General features: G+C 44.5%; 1 pseudogene; it reads right to left on the minus strand.

The window, feature by feature from the left end:
• Window positions 1-7478: 7478 nt before the first annotated feature.
• On the minus strand, window positions 7479-15568 carry LOC138991807 (zinc finger protein 154-like; annotated as a pseudogene).
• Between the last annotated feature and the right edge of the window lie 437 nt (window positions 15569-16005).

Genomic DNA, 16005 nt, shown 5'->3' on the forward strand with positions numbered 1-16005 from the left:
TTTATGCTAAGTGAAACAAGTCAACTAGAGAAAGACGAATACTGTATGATTCCACTTATACGTGGGATCTAAAAAATACAACAAATGATAGTGAATGAAGTTTTAAGAAGAAGCAGATTCACAGATATGGAGAACAAACTAGTGGTTACCAGCGGGGAGAGGGAGGAGGGGTAAGAAAAGGGGGGAAGAGACTAGCGGTAGCAGATAAAGAGGAAGAGACTATTAAATACAAAATAAAGCTGTGTGCTTGGTCATCCGTTTGTGTCCGACTCTGTGGCTCCCCTGTCCATTGGATTTTCCAGGCAAGAATACTGGAGCAGATTGCCATTTCCTACTCCAGGGGAACTTCTTGACTCAGGGATCAAATCCTGCATTGGCAGATGGATTCTTTACCACAGCACCGCCTGGAAAGTCCATAAAATAAGCCCATAAAATAAGCTAGAAGGATACATTGTACATGGTAAATACAGCATATATTTTGTAATAAGTAAATGAAGTATAATCTTAAGAGTGTTAATTACTATACACCTGTAATTTCTATAATATACATCAACTAAACTTCAATTAAAAAAAATACTGGCAGTGTGATTTCACTGTTGATGGGAGTTGGAGAGTTACCAGGAGCCCAACAATATATTCTATTTCCACCTTAGAGATAGTGTAGCTGCAATTAACCTCAAGAACACAGTAATAGAACTTAATATGATTAAGGAGTTGGAAGTTTTAATATTTGATTTTAAAAGTTGAATGTATAGGTATAATTGACAAGTTACACACACTTATTAATAAGTAATTTTTGATGCATTGATGCATGTTCAAAATCCCCAAACCAATTTTCCTCCTGCTTTTTAAAATTTATCCTACTCAGCATATAAAATTAATGATACAATGACATATTGTATATTTTGTTATGACTACTTTCAAATATACACCAAAAAAAGAGACTATTATGAAGCTAGATGAACCAATCATCCATCATTTTGTGGCCATTCTTTGCTTTTTTAAGTGGGCTTATTTGCTCCATGGCATGTGGGATCCTTCTGGATCAAGACTAGAACCTGTGTCTTCTGCATTGACAGCAGGATTCTTCACCACCGAGCCTCCAGGGAGGCCTTCATGGCCATTCTTATTTCATCTATCCCATCTACACCAGCAGTCTAGTTTGCCAGTTTCTTAACTATTCACAAACTTGCTTTTTAGGGGTTTCAGAGACCCAAGGTCAACAGAAGTCTGAAAATATTAAATGGAAAATTCCAGAAATGAAACAATTCACGAGTTTTAAATTGCAAGCCTTTCTGCATAAGCAATCTTTCACCACCCTCTTCATCTCTCCCACATGAATATACATTTGTCTAGTAACCCACACAGGCATTCTATCATCTCACAGCATCACAGAAGAGGTGCGTACAGTAGTATATATTTTGAGAGACCACATTCACTTAACAAATACATAATTATTTGGCTGTGCTGGGTCTTAGTTGCGGCACTTGAGATCTAGTTTCCTGACCAGGGATCAAACCCAGCACCCCTGCATTGGGATCTAGGGGTTCCAGGGAAGTCCCTCACTAAGTTTTATTACAGTTATTGTTAAAATTAATCTTTATCACAGGTACATATGTATAAGGGAAAACACAGTACATGTAGGGCTTGGTTTCAGGCATCCACTTGGAGGTCCTGGGATGTTACTTGCTGCAGATAAGGGGGGCCCAGTAGTAGTTCCACATACAGCGTCATTTAATGCATAATCTCTACAGAACTGACTTTTTTATTTATTAATAAACTATTTTATTTTTTTAAATTTTATTTTATTTTTAAACTTTACAATATTGTATTAGTTTTGCCAAATATCAAAATGAATCTGCCACAGGTATACCTGTGTTCCCCATCCTGAACCCTCCTCCCTCCTCCCTCCCCATACCCTCCCTCTGGGTCGTCCCAGTGCACCAGCCCCAAGCATCCAGTATCGTGCATCGAACCTGGACTGGCGACTCGTTTCATACATGATATTATACAGGTTTCAATGCCATTCTCCCAAATCTCCCCACCCTCTCCCTCTCCCACAGAGTCCATAAGACTGATCTATACATCAGTGTCTCTTTTGCTGTCTCGTACAGGGTTATTGTTCCCGTCTTTCTAAATTCCATATATATATGTTAGTATACTGTACTGGTGTTTTTCTTTCTGGCTTACTTCACTCTGTATAATAGGCTCCAGTTTCATCCACCTCATTAGAACTGATTCAAATGTATTCTTTTTAATGGCTGAGTAATACTCCATTGTGTATATGTACCATAGCTTTCTTATCCATTCATCTGCTGATGGGCATCTAGATTGCTTCCATGTCCTGGCTATTATAAACAGTGCTGCGATGAACATTGGGGTACACGTGTCTCTTTCCCTTCTGGTTTCCTCAGTGTGTATGCCCAGCAGTGGGATTGCTGGATCATAAGGCAGTTCTATTTCCAGTTTTTTAAGGAATCTCCACACTGTTCTCCATAGTGGCTGTACTAGTTTGCATTCCCACCAACAGTGTAAGAGAGTTCCCTTTTCTCCACACCCTCTCCAGCATTTATTGCTCGTAGACTTATGGATCGCAGAGAACTGCCTTTTTAAAAAGGTATTTTTATAACTCAATAATCATAAAAATATAAGTATTTTATCAATGCTGAATTGTCTCAAAAATGTTTCTTAACTCAGATTAGTTGCAATCAGAATCCAAAATATATTTCAAAAGCGTTCATTAGCTGTCTCTCACAGATCTCTTAACACATGGGGTTACCTTGTAAAATTCTTGTTTCTTACAGTTTGTTGTCATTAGTTCATCTGAATTTGGCGTATTCTAGATGTGTCTCTGATACTGTCGAACTGACCACCCTTCCCCCATATATCCTGTACACTAGATGCTGATGAGATGGGTGATGAGGTTTGATCCCTGTGGAGAGGTGCATGATGATGACTGTTAGGGAAATGAAAACAAAATTTCTCCCAATCAAGAAATCTTTTCCACAAGGTAATAAAGAGACAAAATAAATTTTATTGTTAAAATAAGTATTAAAGGATTACAGTGCATCACAGGCAATCCACTAGGAAATTGTAAAGACAGGAAAAAAATCTAACTCCCCTAATCCTCAAGAAAGAGGAGCTGACAATACTGTTTGTCACACAGCGTCCTAATTTCACCTGGTAATGGGGTGACTGTGTAGTTCACTGGTTTTATCTAGAGGAAACACAGACTTCTCATCTCTGTAACTGAAGGTAGTTTTTAAAGTTGGAGCACAGCATCCACTAAGATGAGACTCCTATCTTCCTACCTGAACTGACTGGTGAGCTATTTCCCTGTCTGCAGTGGGAGGAGACAGGTCCCAGGTTCTTGAGAAAGACATCTGAGTCCTAAAACTGGGGAAAAAAAAAAAAAAAAAAAAGACCAGCTGAAAAAAGGCCTTCTTAGAAGTCTTCAAAGACATGCATTTTAAAAAGATGAGACGGTTCCTACAAATTTTCTAAGGTAAATGTTCTGAGAGGAAGGAAATCTCATTCCCCATTTTCAACAAGAAGTAAATCTCTTGTTTTTTATTTATTTATTTTTGGCTGGGCTGGGTCTTCGTTGCTGCGAGGACTTTTCTCAAGTTGCACCAAACCGGGGCTATTCTTCACTGCAGTGTACTTCTCTTATTGCGAAGCCTGGGTTCTAGGGCATGTTGGCTTCAGTAGCTGTGGTGTGTGGGTTCAGCAGTTGCGGCACATGGGCTTAACTGCTCCTCAGCATGTGGGATTTCTTGGAGTAGGGGTAAAACCAGGGTCTCCTGCATTGGCAGATAGATTCTTTACCACTGATCCACCAGGGAAGTTCAATCTCTTGTCTTTTTAAGTGTGTATCTGTGGAATAAAATAATTTGTATGTGACCATCTGGAAACACGAACAGTGTGATTGTGTTTTGGTACCACACCATGACACAGCTTGGATACAAACATTTCACGTCCTAGATATGACCTGCCTCCATGTATCTAGTGACAGTGTGACAGTGTGGGGCACTGTCATTCTATTGTATGTGAAAGGTGCAAGATGTACAAGATGGGCCAGACCTCATCTAGTCCATTCAGGGACGGTGGTCAACTTTAGTTCCCTACGAGGGAATAGGAATGTTCTTAAGGAATGTTCATTGTCAGTCACTGGTTTGCTTTTTACCTAGAAGGTGGTGAGAACTAAATTCACCAGTTGGGGGGGTGAGAGAAGTGCCATGGGGACAGGGACTGGTGAAGGTTACAGTGGACATTCTTAGTCCTGAGCCTCTCTTCCAGGGTCCAGAACAGTGACAGTGATCACTGGGTGACAGCTGAGTAGCGGGGCACTGATTGGAGGAGACACCCCGAGGCGACGCGAGGAGGCAGACCAACAGCCTTGGGATGACTCACATAGCGGGGCACTGATTGCAGGAGACACCCCGAGGCGACGTGAGGAGGCAGACCAACAGCCTTGGGATGACTCACATGCGGCAGCAAGGGTCAGTCATGTGTTTGGGGTGACACCTGGGGAAGATGCTCAGACCATGTGGGAGGAAAGACCACATAAGGACAGAGGAGGAGGACAGCCATTTGCAAGCCTCCAAAAAAACCAGGGTTAACCCCTTGATCTCACACTTTGACCCTCCAGAAATGTGAGGAAGTAATCTGGTGCTTAAAACTCCCAGACCGTGGGGCCTTGTTTAGGCAACCTGAGCACATCACCACAGCGACCAGCAGCAGCTGGAGAGAATCTACAGGGCCCCAGGGGAGGCTGAGAGGGACCCTGAGAGGGGCCCGAGGGAACAAAGAGGAGAGGTTTCTTGGGATGGAACCAGGTCAGAGGGGATGGGGGATACAGTGGGTGAGCCTGGGATTGACGTCTGCACCCCACCTCCGCCAGGCTCACAGCAAGAGATGCCCCTCTAGTCTCACTCATGACGTTTTCCCAGTGCAAAAGGGGGCTAATGACGGGGCTGCCTTGGGGGCTCTTAGAGGACAGATAGGGCCGGGCCTGGAAGGAGGCCCCCAAGGGGGCAGCTGTGAGTCGAGAGCCTGCAGAGAGGTGGTGGGGCCCACAGGGAGGTTACAGGGACAGCAGAGAGTTCCAGGAGCCAAGGGGCTCCGGCCAGTCAGGGAGCTCTTCCCAAAGTAGCTGGGATCCCTACTGTGGGTCCCACTTGGAGGCTGCACCTGCGTTTTCAGCAGACAGCTAGCTACCCAGCTGAGACTCTTCTGCCTAGGGGTTCAGGTCTCTGCTCTGCCTCGTCCCAGCAGCAAGGCTGCCTGCTGGTTCTGGAGCCTCACTTTCCCTGTCTGTGGAATGGGGCCACTATAAAATAACAACAGACTCACAGATATATAGAATAGACCTGAGATTGCCAGGGCGGAGTAGGGGGAGGAGAGGGAAGGGCTGGGAATATGTGATTAGCAGAGGCCATCTATTGTATATAGGATATATAAACGAGGTACTACTGTATAGCACAGGGAACTATATTGAATATCCTCAGACAAACCACAATGGAAAGGAAAGTGAAAAAGAATGTATGTATTACTGAGTCACTTTGTTGTACACAAGAAATAAACACGGCATTGTAATCAGCTATACTTCAGTAAAATATTTTTAAAATAGTGGAGGCCACTCAAACAAAACCAGAAACAAAATCCTAGAGGACAGAAGTCAGCAACAAAGGACACCCTTTGCTGAAACTAGAACTTCTACCAAGGCAGGTGGCTTAAGTACAGGAAGACTCACCACCATGATCTGGGATCACCAAGGAGATGAAAAGCTCAACGGGGTCTTCTAGGCACCTGACTTGAATCCAAGGCAGTGTTAGAGTCGGTAAGGGCTTATGCAGGTCTGCATCCTGTATCCTGCTTCTGACACCACGTAATGCCAACCAAAAAACAACACAGGAGGCTGCAAGTAAGAAAAGAGTTTATTTGGAGTTTTAAGAACTGCAATTCAGGAGACACAGAATCAGGTAATTCCAAAAGAGTGTTCCGGGAAAAGAGACTCGGGGGCTTACAAAGACAGAAGGCCATGAGTTTCTTCAAGTTGCCTTGTGAGAACTGTGACTGAGTCTGATGCAATTTAGGAAATATTTGTCCTTAAGCAATTAGGAGTTTTTTAGGGTTGGGATCCAAAAGGTAGATAGGCAATCATGAGTTACTTTAGGGTAAAGGTTTGATAAGCATCCTGAGTTCCTGGCAGATGTTCTAGGTGGCTTCATTAGGACAACAAGTCGTCAAAAGATCAGATTCCATCCAGGCTGAGAGGTGCGTAAATCACACTTCCGTAATAGTCTCTGCACCATTTTAGAAAGCCCTGCTCAATATAGACTCCGTTTTGATTTTCCTTTCACAATAGTAACCCCAATGGCTGAATAAATTTAGGAAGAACCACGTGTGACAAGTGGTGCTGTCAAATTCTTGACTTTTTTTTTTGGTTTGTTTTCTGAGCCTATTTCTTACCTTTCAAGTAGACCTACTTCAATGGTTTTAGGATAAGGAATCAGAGCTCCTCTGTCCATGGAATTTTCCAGGCAAGAATACTGGAGTAGGTTGCCATTTCCTCCTCCAAGGGATCAAACCCATGTCTCTTGTGTCTCCTGAACTGGCAGGGGGATTCTTTACCACTGTGCCACCTAGGAAGCCCAGAAAACATCACTACAGAGGAAACACAATATACTGGTGTGCTGTCAACTCTCAAACTCCACGTTCAATGATATCACATTAGAAGTTTTAAATTGACAGCGGTGGGAATATTCATATTGGGGAAACTGCAAACAATGTAATTCTTGGCTTGATTATGGGGAATATGTTAGCAATACAGATTAAACTTAAAATATGCTGTATGGGGCCACTGCACTATATACAGCAGAAAAAAAATTAGAAAATAGGATTTCAGAATTCAAAAATAATTATTTCTTATGGCCAGGAATTACATCCCTAAAGAATGAAGTTTCAAATTAAGTCTTGTTGTTTCACTATCTTGCTAATAAAAAAAGAAACAGTCAAAATTATTTCTATAAAAATGGACGAAAATTACCAAGAGGACATACACTAGTGGGAAATTGAAAAAATGAAAAAATGCTCCACATCATAAACATCTGAGGAATGCAATGAAAACAGCAGTGAGACAACATTACACATTTATTGTAAAAGTCAAAAGTTTAAAAAGACTAAACAGATTGGCAAGGATATGGAAGAACTGGAGTTCCAAACTCTTCTGTAAGAATACAAAACGAAACAATCATATTAGATTACAGTATGTGCTGATGTGCTCAGTTGTTGCTGACTCTTTGTGACTCCATGGACTGAAGCCCACCAGGTTCCTCTGATCGTGGAATTCTCCAGGCAAGAATATTGGGGTGGGCTGCCTTTTCCTTCTCCAGGGGATCTTCCTGACCCAGGAATTGAACCCAAGGCTCCTGCATTGCAGGCAGATTCTTTACCACTGTGCCACCTGGGGAGCCATGGAGAGATTAAATCACCCTCTATTTGGCTGTCCACAAACTCCAGTCACAGTACAGTCCACAGATGGAGAGAGGGCCAGCTGGCCAAGTCAGAGCAGAGCAGGCAGCTCCAGTGTCTACAAGGAATTCAGTTTCACCTGCTACATCAAGGGTGACCCAAGGCTCTGCCGGGGTAATGAAAATGGATCAAGAGGGATCTATATCCAGGCAGGCACTCAGAACTCATCAGTCAGTGTGTGGGCTGATCCAACTTACTCATCCAACTTATTCACAAAGAACTGGGGTTGGTCGGAGTTACCCCTTGGGTGTCCCCCAGGAGGGCTCTCAAGACATCCCCCTTTCCAGTGTCCCCCTTTCTGACAGAAGCACATTGGTTAAGGCCCAAGCGGCGTCTTGGGGGTCTGCCCAGCTTTCTCAGTCCTTCAAGGTCCCCTCGAGGTTGTGGCTGAATCAAAACAGCCAAGAGCTGCATTTTCTTTATTAGTCTCTTATCCTTATTGGCCTCCTCCATCAAGTCTCGATAGTTACAGACCTTGAAGGCCTCCTCTACCAAGGTTGATGATAGGGTTTGGGGCCCAGCTTAAGCTTTTGTAATTTTCTACAGATATCAGGAGTAGCCTGCATGATAAAATGCATGGCAAATAGTGTTCTCCCCTCTGTGGACTCAGGGTCTGTACAGATATAATTCCTTAATGCCTCTCATCACCTAGCTCAGGAAGACTGCTGGGTTTTCATCTTTTTCTTGTGTAACCTCTCCTATCTTAACATAGTATAATGTTCTTTAAAAAGTCATACATTCACTAAGCCTGTAACTCAGGCATTGCAGCCCAAGTACAGGAAAATACAGGAAAAGTGAAACATAACCATGTGAAGAACTTTTACTGTATTCAAATGTCTGCAGCAGTTTTACTTGCAACAGTCAAAAACTGGGAACTCAAATATGGATAAACAGATGAATGGACAAAGAGTATATCCACAGAATATATTTCTCATCAATATAAAAAAACAAACTACTCACTGATAAATATTTCACATAAGGGTACCTGAGAGGAAAAGCATAAACACTTCATGATTCTAATCATACAAAATTTTAGACAATTAAAACTTATCTAAAGAAAAACAAACCAATGGTTGACTAGAGGTCAGAGTAACATCAAAAAAGGAAACAAGGTAAAAATGAAAGTAGATTTTTTTTTATGGATGTGATGATGGTTTCACGGATTTATATAAATGTCAAAACTTATCAAAGTGTGCATTTTAACTACGTGCATTTTACTGCAAGTATTTTTAGGTTATTAAAACTTAAAAATATATTCAAAATACAAATCTGGATTTCTTACTGTTTAAATAAAATCCCCGATATTGACTTCACCACTTCCTGCCTCATGCTTTGGGAGGGGCAGTTGGCCTCAGTGGTCAAAAAATATAAGCAACGAAGACTGTTCCCAACGTGACTCAACAGGAATATTGTCACAATGTCTGTTACTCACTGAAAGATATCCCTTCTCTCTATCCTCAATTTTCTATCTGGACAGAAATGGCCTTGAGGAGGATAGCTCAGAAAGATTACAGAAACCACAAAACTTTCAGATTATTTTCTCCTGTAATGCTCTCTGCTAATACAAGATGCACAATTTAGGAGGCCTGAGAATTCTGTACATATTCATCCTTCACAGCCACAATGACTGGGATACTGTGGAGGCTCTTTTAAATGGGCACATCCAACCAGTCTGTAATAGTGTCCTACTCCCACTATTAACTTAGTGTTTTCTGTAACAATTACCATTCCCACTATAACCTTGCAGCCAGTGATACCACCTACAGAATTCTGCATGTGAGAGCACACGGCTCCACTGCAGGGCCTGAGAGTGTGTTCCTCACCAGTGCGCACACACAAGGCAATATCTCCCGTGAACAAGACAACTTCACGCTATTTTCAGAAGCACTGAAGGTTGCCACAATGACTACTCCTTCCTTAGATGGACCTCTGAACCCAGAAAATACACATTCAGGCCACTGATTAGAACCAGAAAGCTCTGCAATCTTTCCTTGGAAGCCTTGGGCAACAGGCAGAGTCCTCTGGGCCCCAAATGGGTCATGTCAGTGACTTAACTCATCAAAGCAACAAGAAGGAAATGAGTGCTGCTCAGGGTTCTCACAATCCCTCCCATGAATGGGAAAAATCAAGGTTCCTTCCCTGAACACCCTGGGGTGGCTGAATGCTGTACACTGTGAATACCTGCCAGGTGGGAGAAATGAAATGGCTTTGGCTACAGAAACTGTCAGCAATAGAAGTCTGGCAAGAGGCCAGGTTAAAAAGTACAATATAGCTCCCACACACCTGGGATATTTGCAGATGTTTGGATGTATGATGTTCAATTCAGATGGTACCACCAGGAGGGATCTCGAGTGTAGATCCACTGAAAAAGGAAACTCTACAATCCTACACATGTAAGGTATTTTTTCCTTCTGAAATCTGTGGTTCCAAAGAGTCAAGACTTTGGGTTAATGGCCTTATCACTTTCATTGCATTCATAAGGCCTTGATCCAGTGTTTTAAGAGACTGGAGTTGTAGGTAAAGAACTCAGCAGGAAAAAAAAAAAAAAAAAAGAACTCAGCAGATTCCCCAATTTGTAAGGCCTTTTCCCAGTGTGAATTCTCCGATGTGTGATGAGGTTAGAGCTTTGGCTAAACGATTTCTCACATTCACTGCATTTATAAGGCCTTTCTCCAGTATGCACTCTCCGATGAGTAGTGAGGTTGGACATGTATCTAAAGGATTTCTCACACTGATTGCACTTGTAAGGCCTTTCTCCAGTGTGAACTCGCTGATGTTGAAGGAGGACAACATTTTGGTGAAATGATTTCCCACATTCACTGCACTCATAAGGTCTTTTTTCCAGTGTGAACTCTCCAATGCTGATGGAGTGAAGAGCTTTTCTTAAAGGATTTCCCACATTAACTGCAGTCATAAGCCATTTCTCCTGTGTGAAATCTCTGGTGTGTAATGAGGTTGGAGATATCTAAAGGATTTCCCACATTCACCACATTCATAAGGCCTTTCTCCACTATGAACTCTCCGATGCTGAAGGAGTGCAAAGCTTTGCCGAAAAGATTTCCTACATTCGCTGCACTCATAAGGACTTTCTCCAGTGTGAACCCTCAGATGTTGAAGGAGCACAGAGTTTTGGGAAAATGATTTCCCACATTCACCACATTCATAAGGTCTTTTCCCAGTATGAACACTCTGATGGTGAATGAGGCTGTAGCTTTTGCTAAAAGATTTCCCACATTCTTTACACTCTTAAGACCTTTTTCCAGTGTGAACTCTCTGGTGCTGAATGAGATGTGATCTTTGGATAAAGGCTTTCCCACATTCACTGCACTCATAAGGCCTTTCTCCAGTGTGAACTCTCCGATGCTGAATGAGGTTTGAGCTTTGGCTAAAAGATTTGCCACATTTGTTGCACTCATAAGGCCCTTCTCCAGTGTGAACGCTCTGATGTCTAATGAAATGGGAGTTTTGCTAAATGATTTTCCACATTCAGTGCACACGTAACATCTTTCTCTACTGAGGACTCTCTGGTGCTGAACAACTGCATGTTTGCCACTCAAAGTTTTTGTGTAGTCTCCCCAATTATAATGATTTTTTCCCCTTAGAAAGGGAGCCTCACACTCGGTTTCACTATGTGACTTTTGCCAGGTGTGTGTGGCCTCTTGGTGAAGAAATCCTGAGTTGCCCAGGAAGTCCTTCCCAATATTCCCAAGGGTAAAAGGCTTCATTGATACATAGAATTTGCAGCTGCTCACAACCAAGGCTCTCCTCACATCACTTCTCAATGGTTTCTCTCCAATATGTGGCTTTTGGTGCTGATGAAGGTTTACTCTAAAATAGAATGGTTTCTCACATACCCCACTCACGCGGAGTTCCTGCCCACATTGTGTTTCCTGGTACTCAGCCAAGTGAAAAATGTCACTCGAGATCAGGCCACACATCTCATAGAGGTTGGCCTTCTGGGAGAGACAGACCTGCCTTAACAATCTTGATCTGTGAGCATCCTTGATCAGAAATACTCTGTTCAGAAAATGCCTCCTTATCCTCTTCTCCATGCCAACAACCCGAAAGCAGAGAAATGCTGGTGACATACACATTGACTTTGTGCAAAGAAAAAGGCCCATTACAAATGTGGGTATCATAAACCCTGGAATGAATCAATGGGATTGTTTGCAAGACAAGGTGGTTACGTTCAAGTTAAGGATGGGGCTGCTTAGCAGCACTGGGCTTTTAAAGATTACAGAATGGGGGAGTCCTAACAAAGTAAAGGACACAACCATGGAGAATAACACAAGAAGAGGCAGAGTTTACAGCACATTCTGCAAACAATTTTCAGTAGGACCTTGACTAGTAGTGACACATGAATACTATGTAGTAAGTTATATTCAGGCTCAGGAAATTCCAACTGTAACAGAGCAGCTGGTGTTGAAGGATTAAAGATGTACACACTTTATGACATAAAAGGTATAGGCTGATGTTGGACAGCACTGCAGAAGAAGCAGTGTGAAAAAGCACTGAGGAATGGAGTCCAGGGAGGTAAGAATTAGCCCTAAGTCGGAAATAAGAAATGACAAGTAACAGTGTTGAGAAGGTGGCTAACTGAAGAATGGGGAAGTACAGGGAGAAATGAGGTATGGCCACCATTGTGATTGGCACCCAAAGGCTAGTCAGAGAAAAGCTTTCTGGTATGATCTGTATATAGCCCTGACATTACACCCTCCCCCAGGGGTCACTTATTAGGACCAGACTATGTCCGAGTTCCATGTGCTGTAGTTGGAGTCCTTTCTATTCTGTGAACCTCTCCACTTCATCCTCTTGATGAACAACTATGAAGAACCTGGATGATTCAAAGACTATGGTAAAGACAGGACAGAAAAGTAGCCAGCACTGGCCAAAAATAACTCAGCACATGACAGAGCACAAGACATAAAATTAAATATTATAAAAAGAACTTCAGAGGAGTATCTTGCAAGAATAGCCCATGCTCCATATAAAAGGAGCAGATCAATGATGACAATTTCTGGAACAAGCAAGAATGAGGAAATGTTAGCTAGAGAAAGGAAACAGAACCTGGGGTACACTGGTACCTTGGATCTGGAAAATTCACCTGGCTATGGAGAGGGTAAACAAGGTGGAAAGACTCCTGACTCTGGATCCATCCATGCGAGGCAAGGGGTAGCAGGTCTTGGATCTATCAAGGAGAAAAGAGGGCAGTGCTCAATGCTCAGTCCTACCAGCCACAACACCTACTCAGGGAACTGAGAAAGGAAGCAGTGCCCAGGGTCCTGACATGACAAGGGAGACTTGCCAATGGAAAAAGAGAAAGGGCCAAGACTAGCTCAGGGCACAGGGGTGGGTTTAAGGTTCTTACCCAGGGAGCTTTAAGTGCAAAGTTCTCCAGCATCTCATCATGATACAGGCGTTTCTGAGACTCGTCAAGGAGACCCCATTCCTCCCAGGAAAAGTTCACAGCCACATCTTCAAAAGTCACACTACCCTGTCATAGTCGGGACAGATGAAATCACAAACAAGCCGCTCTCAAGATGACCTACAATCCATTCCCCCATACATCTATTCTATGACCATCCTCCTCCCAATCTCCCCAGTCAGAGGAGAAACTAGGCCCTGGTGCCATTGTCTCCCTACAGGCCCACTGATTATGGGGTCCAGCCATCAGCGACAAGAGACAGGTGCACAAACAGATACTTAAACTGTGAACCTGACATGGAGGAATCCAACACTCCTGCCAGGCAATAACCCTGATATGGTCAAGGTCATGTAAGTCACAATACCAGGGACCTGGGACCATCAGACACACACCCTCTCCATGTACACATCACTCTCTAGATTGCACATCCCTCTTATCTCCAGACACCACAGTCATGTGCCCTCAGCCAGCACCACCTCACCATCCCGCTCTATAAGCCTGTCCTTGGCCTCCCCTGATGTTGAACTATGTTGATCACATCCTTTTCCCTCCACTGGTGAGGAGGGGATTCCTGCCTAGAGTTGTAGTGATGACCAAACATAGGACAACTAACACTGGACAGATGCTATCAGTAGCATCTTATTAATCCTATATATTCACAGCTAGAATAGGAGGACACCACACACCACACAGGGATACATGGTGTTACACTCTGGAAAAGAGTGGACAACCCAGAGCTGTGGGATGTAAGCTTTATAGTACCAAGAAGGTAAGGTGCCCGTGCTCTCCAAAGGAGGATGCAATTTTCTTTTCTAAATAATCCCAAAGGGCTGGCTGACAGGGCACTGAAACCCACTACGAAGGGATAAGCAGGAACTATACCTCATCCCCTTTATGAAAAGGGTAGCTTAGTTAAGGAGACCCTATCCACTGGAGCAGAGCAAGGTGGGGAACTGGTGCTCGGGTCATTTGAGGTCCTGCCAGTTTTAACACATGTCCAGGCAGCATATAATACTGGGACTTGATTTTAGGATTTATACCACAATTTAGCAGACAGCAACCAGAGTTATGTTTGGCAAATTCATACAGGATCCAGTAATTCCCTAGACCTCTCATGGCTCCTAGTAGCGGTGACAGTGCCCAAATCTTCTATTAAAGGCCTCCCTGACAGGATCCATTTCTTACCTGAGACTCAACCACACACAATCGTCTGTTCGTTTCCAACATTGGTGGCCCTACGCTATTTTGAGGCTGTACCTGCTGTCCCCTTACCTGTCACAACCTTCTTCTGTCCACCTAACTCTCATTCAAAGCCTAGCCCATTGGTGGTGTACCTCAGGCCTACTGATGCTCACAAATGACCACATTTCCCCCTGATCTTACTCTCCGGGCTGAATGAAACAGGCCAGAGCACCCCGGAGTCATCAATATGATGTCTCTGCATCTTTTTCCTTTGAACAGCTTTTGAAAACATTTTAACTTCCGACGTGTATTCTGCACTTTCTTCCTTAAAACTCCCCATGGCTTCTAGAGTTCTCACAGTAATGAACAACTTGCACTCTACTAGTCCAGGCTTAACAGCTGCCTCGTGTTGTTTATTCCCTGCAGACAATAGATGGACCCCAGGATGCCCGAATCCACCCAGCTAAGTTCCACGTCGAAGCCTCAGCAGTTGCGGGTGCCTCTGCCTGTCACCCTCTCCCAAGCGCCACCAAAATGTCAGACGCAAGACCCCACTCACGACTGCCTCACCGTCCTGGACCCGGGGGCCTGGACTGTGGGAGCGGAAACAGGCGTCTGGCGCTTGGGCTTTAGTGTCTGGTGGGCTGAGGGCGGTGGGGGCTCAGCCTATTTCAGGTGAACAGTGAAGGGACTCAGCCATACATATGTTAGGGGAAGCACACTGATTGAAACCGTCCACCCTGGCCAGGCACCATAGTAACCATTTGCATGAGTTATTTTATGACAGGACATCCTGATAAGGAATTTGGAACTCATAAGCCACCAAAAACCGGAAGAGTTGGGGAAAGGTCTAAAGGAGACACCGCGTGTCCGTGAACTTCCCAGAATCCCTCTTGCTAGCATCCATCTTGGCCGATCGATGCGTGCGGCACCGCGAAAGACTCTGAATTAGAATGGTTGTCCAAAGACCACCCGCAAGCTAATCCCATCACCATAAAACCCGAGACTGCGAGGCACGCGGCAGAGCAGTTCTCCTGGGTTCCCTTACCCTACTGCTCTCCACCCGGGTGCCCTTTCCTGGGCACATGTGTACAATTCATTTCCGAGTGTTAGACAAGAGCCCAGTTTCAGGCCCTGGAAGGGGTCCGCCTTCCTGCAACAGGAGGACGAGCGTTTACCTGAGGCGGGTCCCTCAGAGCCGCCGCCGCCATCGGACTTCTAGGCGCAGGGGGGCCGGAGCGCTGGGGAGGCAGGGGATGCCCGCGCCGCGGTCCTGCTCCTGGGCCTGGCGCGGGGCACCCCGGGGGGCGCTGAACCTCGGGGCCGCCTCTGTGCAGCCCAGACAGCACCTCCTCCCGGACCTCCTCAATCGCGTCACCTCCGTCCCAACCTAGCGTTCTGGACCTGGCACAAGCTTGGGACAGTTAAAATGGCCGCCTGGAGGCGGAGTCAGGAGGTCCCGCCCCGACCCTTAGTGCCCAAACGGAAACTCCATTTCCCTTAGCCTATACGCAAGGAATTCTGAGTCATGTAGCTTCCTTTTCCAGGTGAAAATGCTGAGCTGCTCCGCGAGGAGGCTGGGGAAATTGTGCGCAAACTATCTAAGGCTAAAGAAAGAGAAGGTATCAAGCATTTCCCTTTGAAGAATATGCAGAAGTTTTCTCTGGTGGCTCAGATGGTAAAGAATCTGCCTACAATGCAGGAGACCTGGGTCGGAAAGATCCCCTGGAGAAAGGAATGGCTACCCACTCCAGGATTCTTGCCTGGGAAATCTCCTGGACAGAGGAACCCAGTCCATGGGGTTGCAAAGACATGGGCACGGCTGAGCGACTAACTCTTCGACTTTCATGCAGAAAGAGTGC

The sequence above is a fragment of the Bos mutus genome, chromosome 18 (assembly GCF_027580195.1).
Source record: "Bos mutus isolate GX-2022 chromosome 18, NWIPB_WYAK_1.1, whole genome shotgun sequence".
Lineage (NCBI taxonomy): Eukaryota > Metazoa > Chordata > Mammalia > Artiodactyla > Bovidae > Bos > Bos mutus.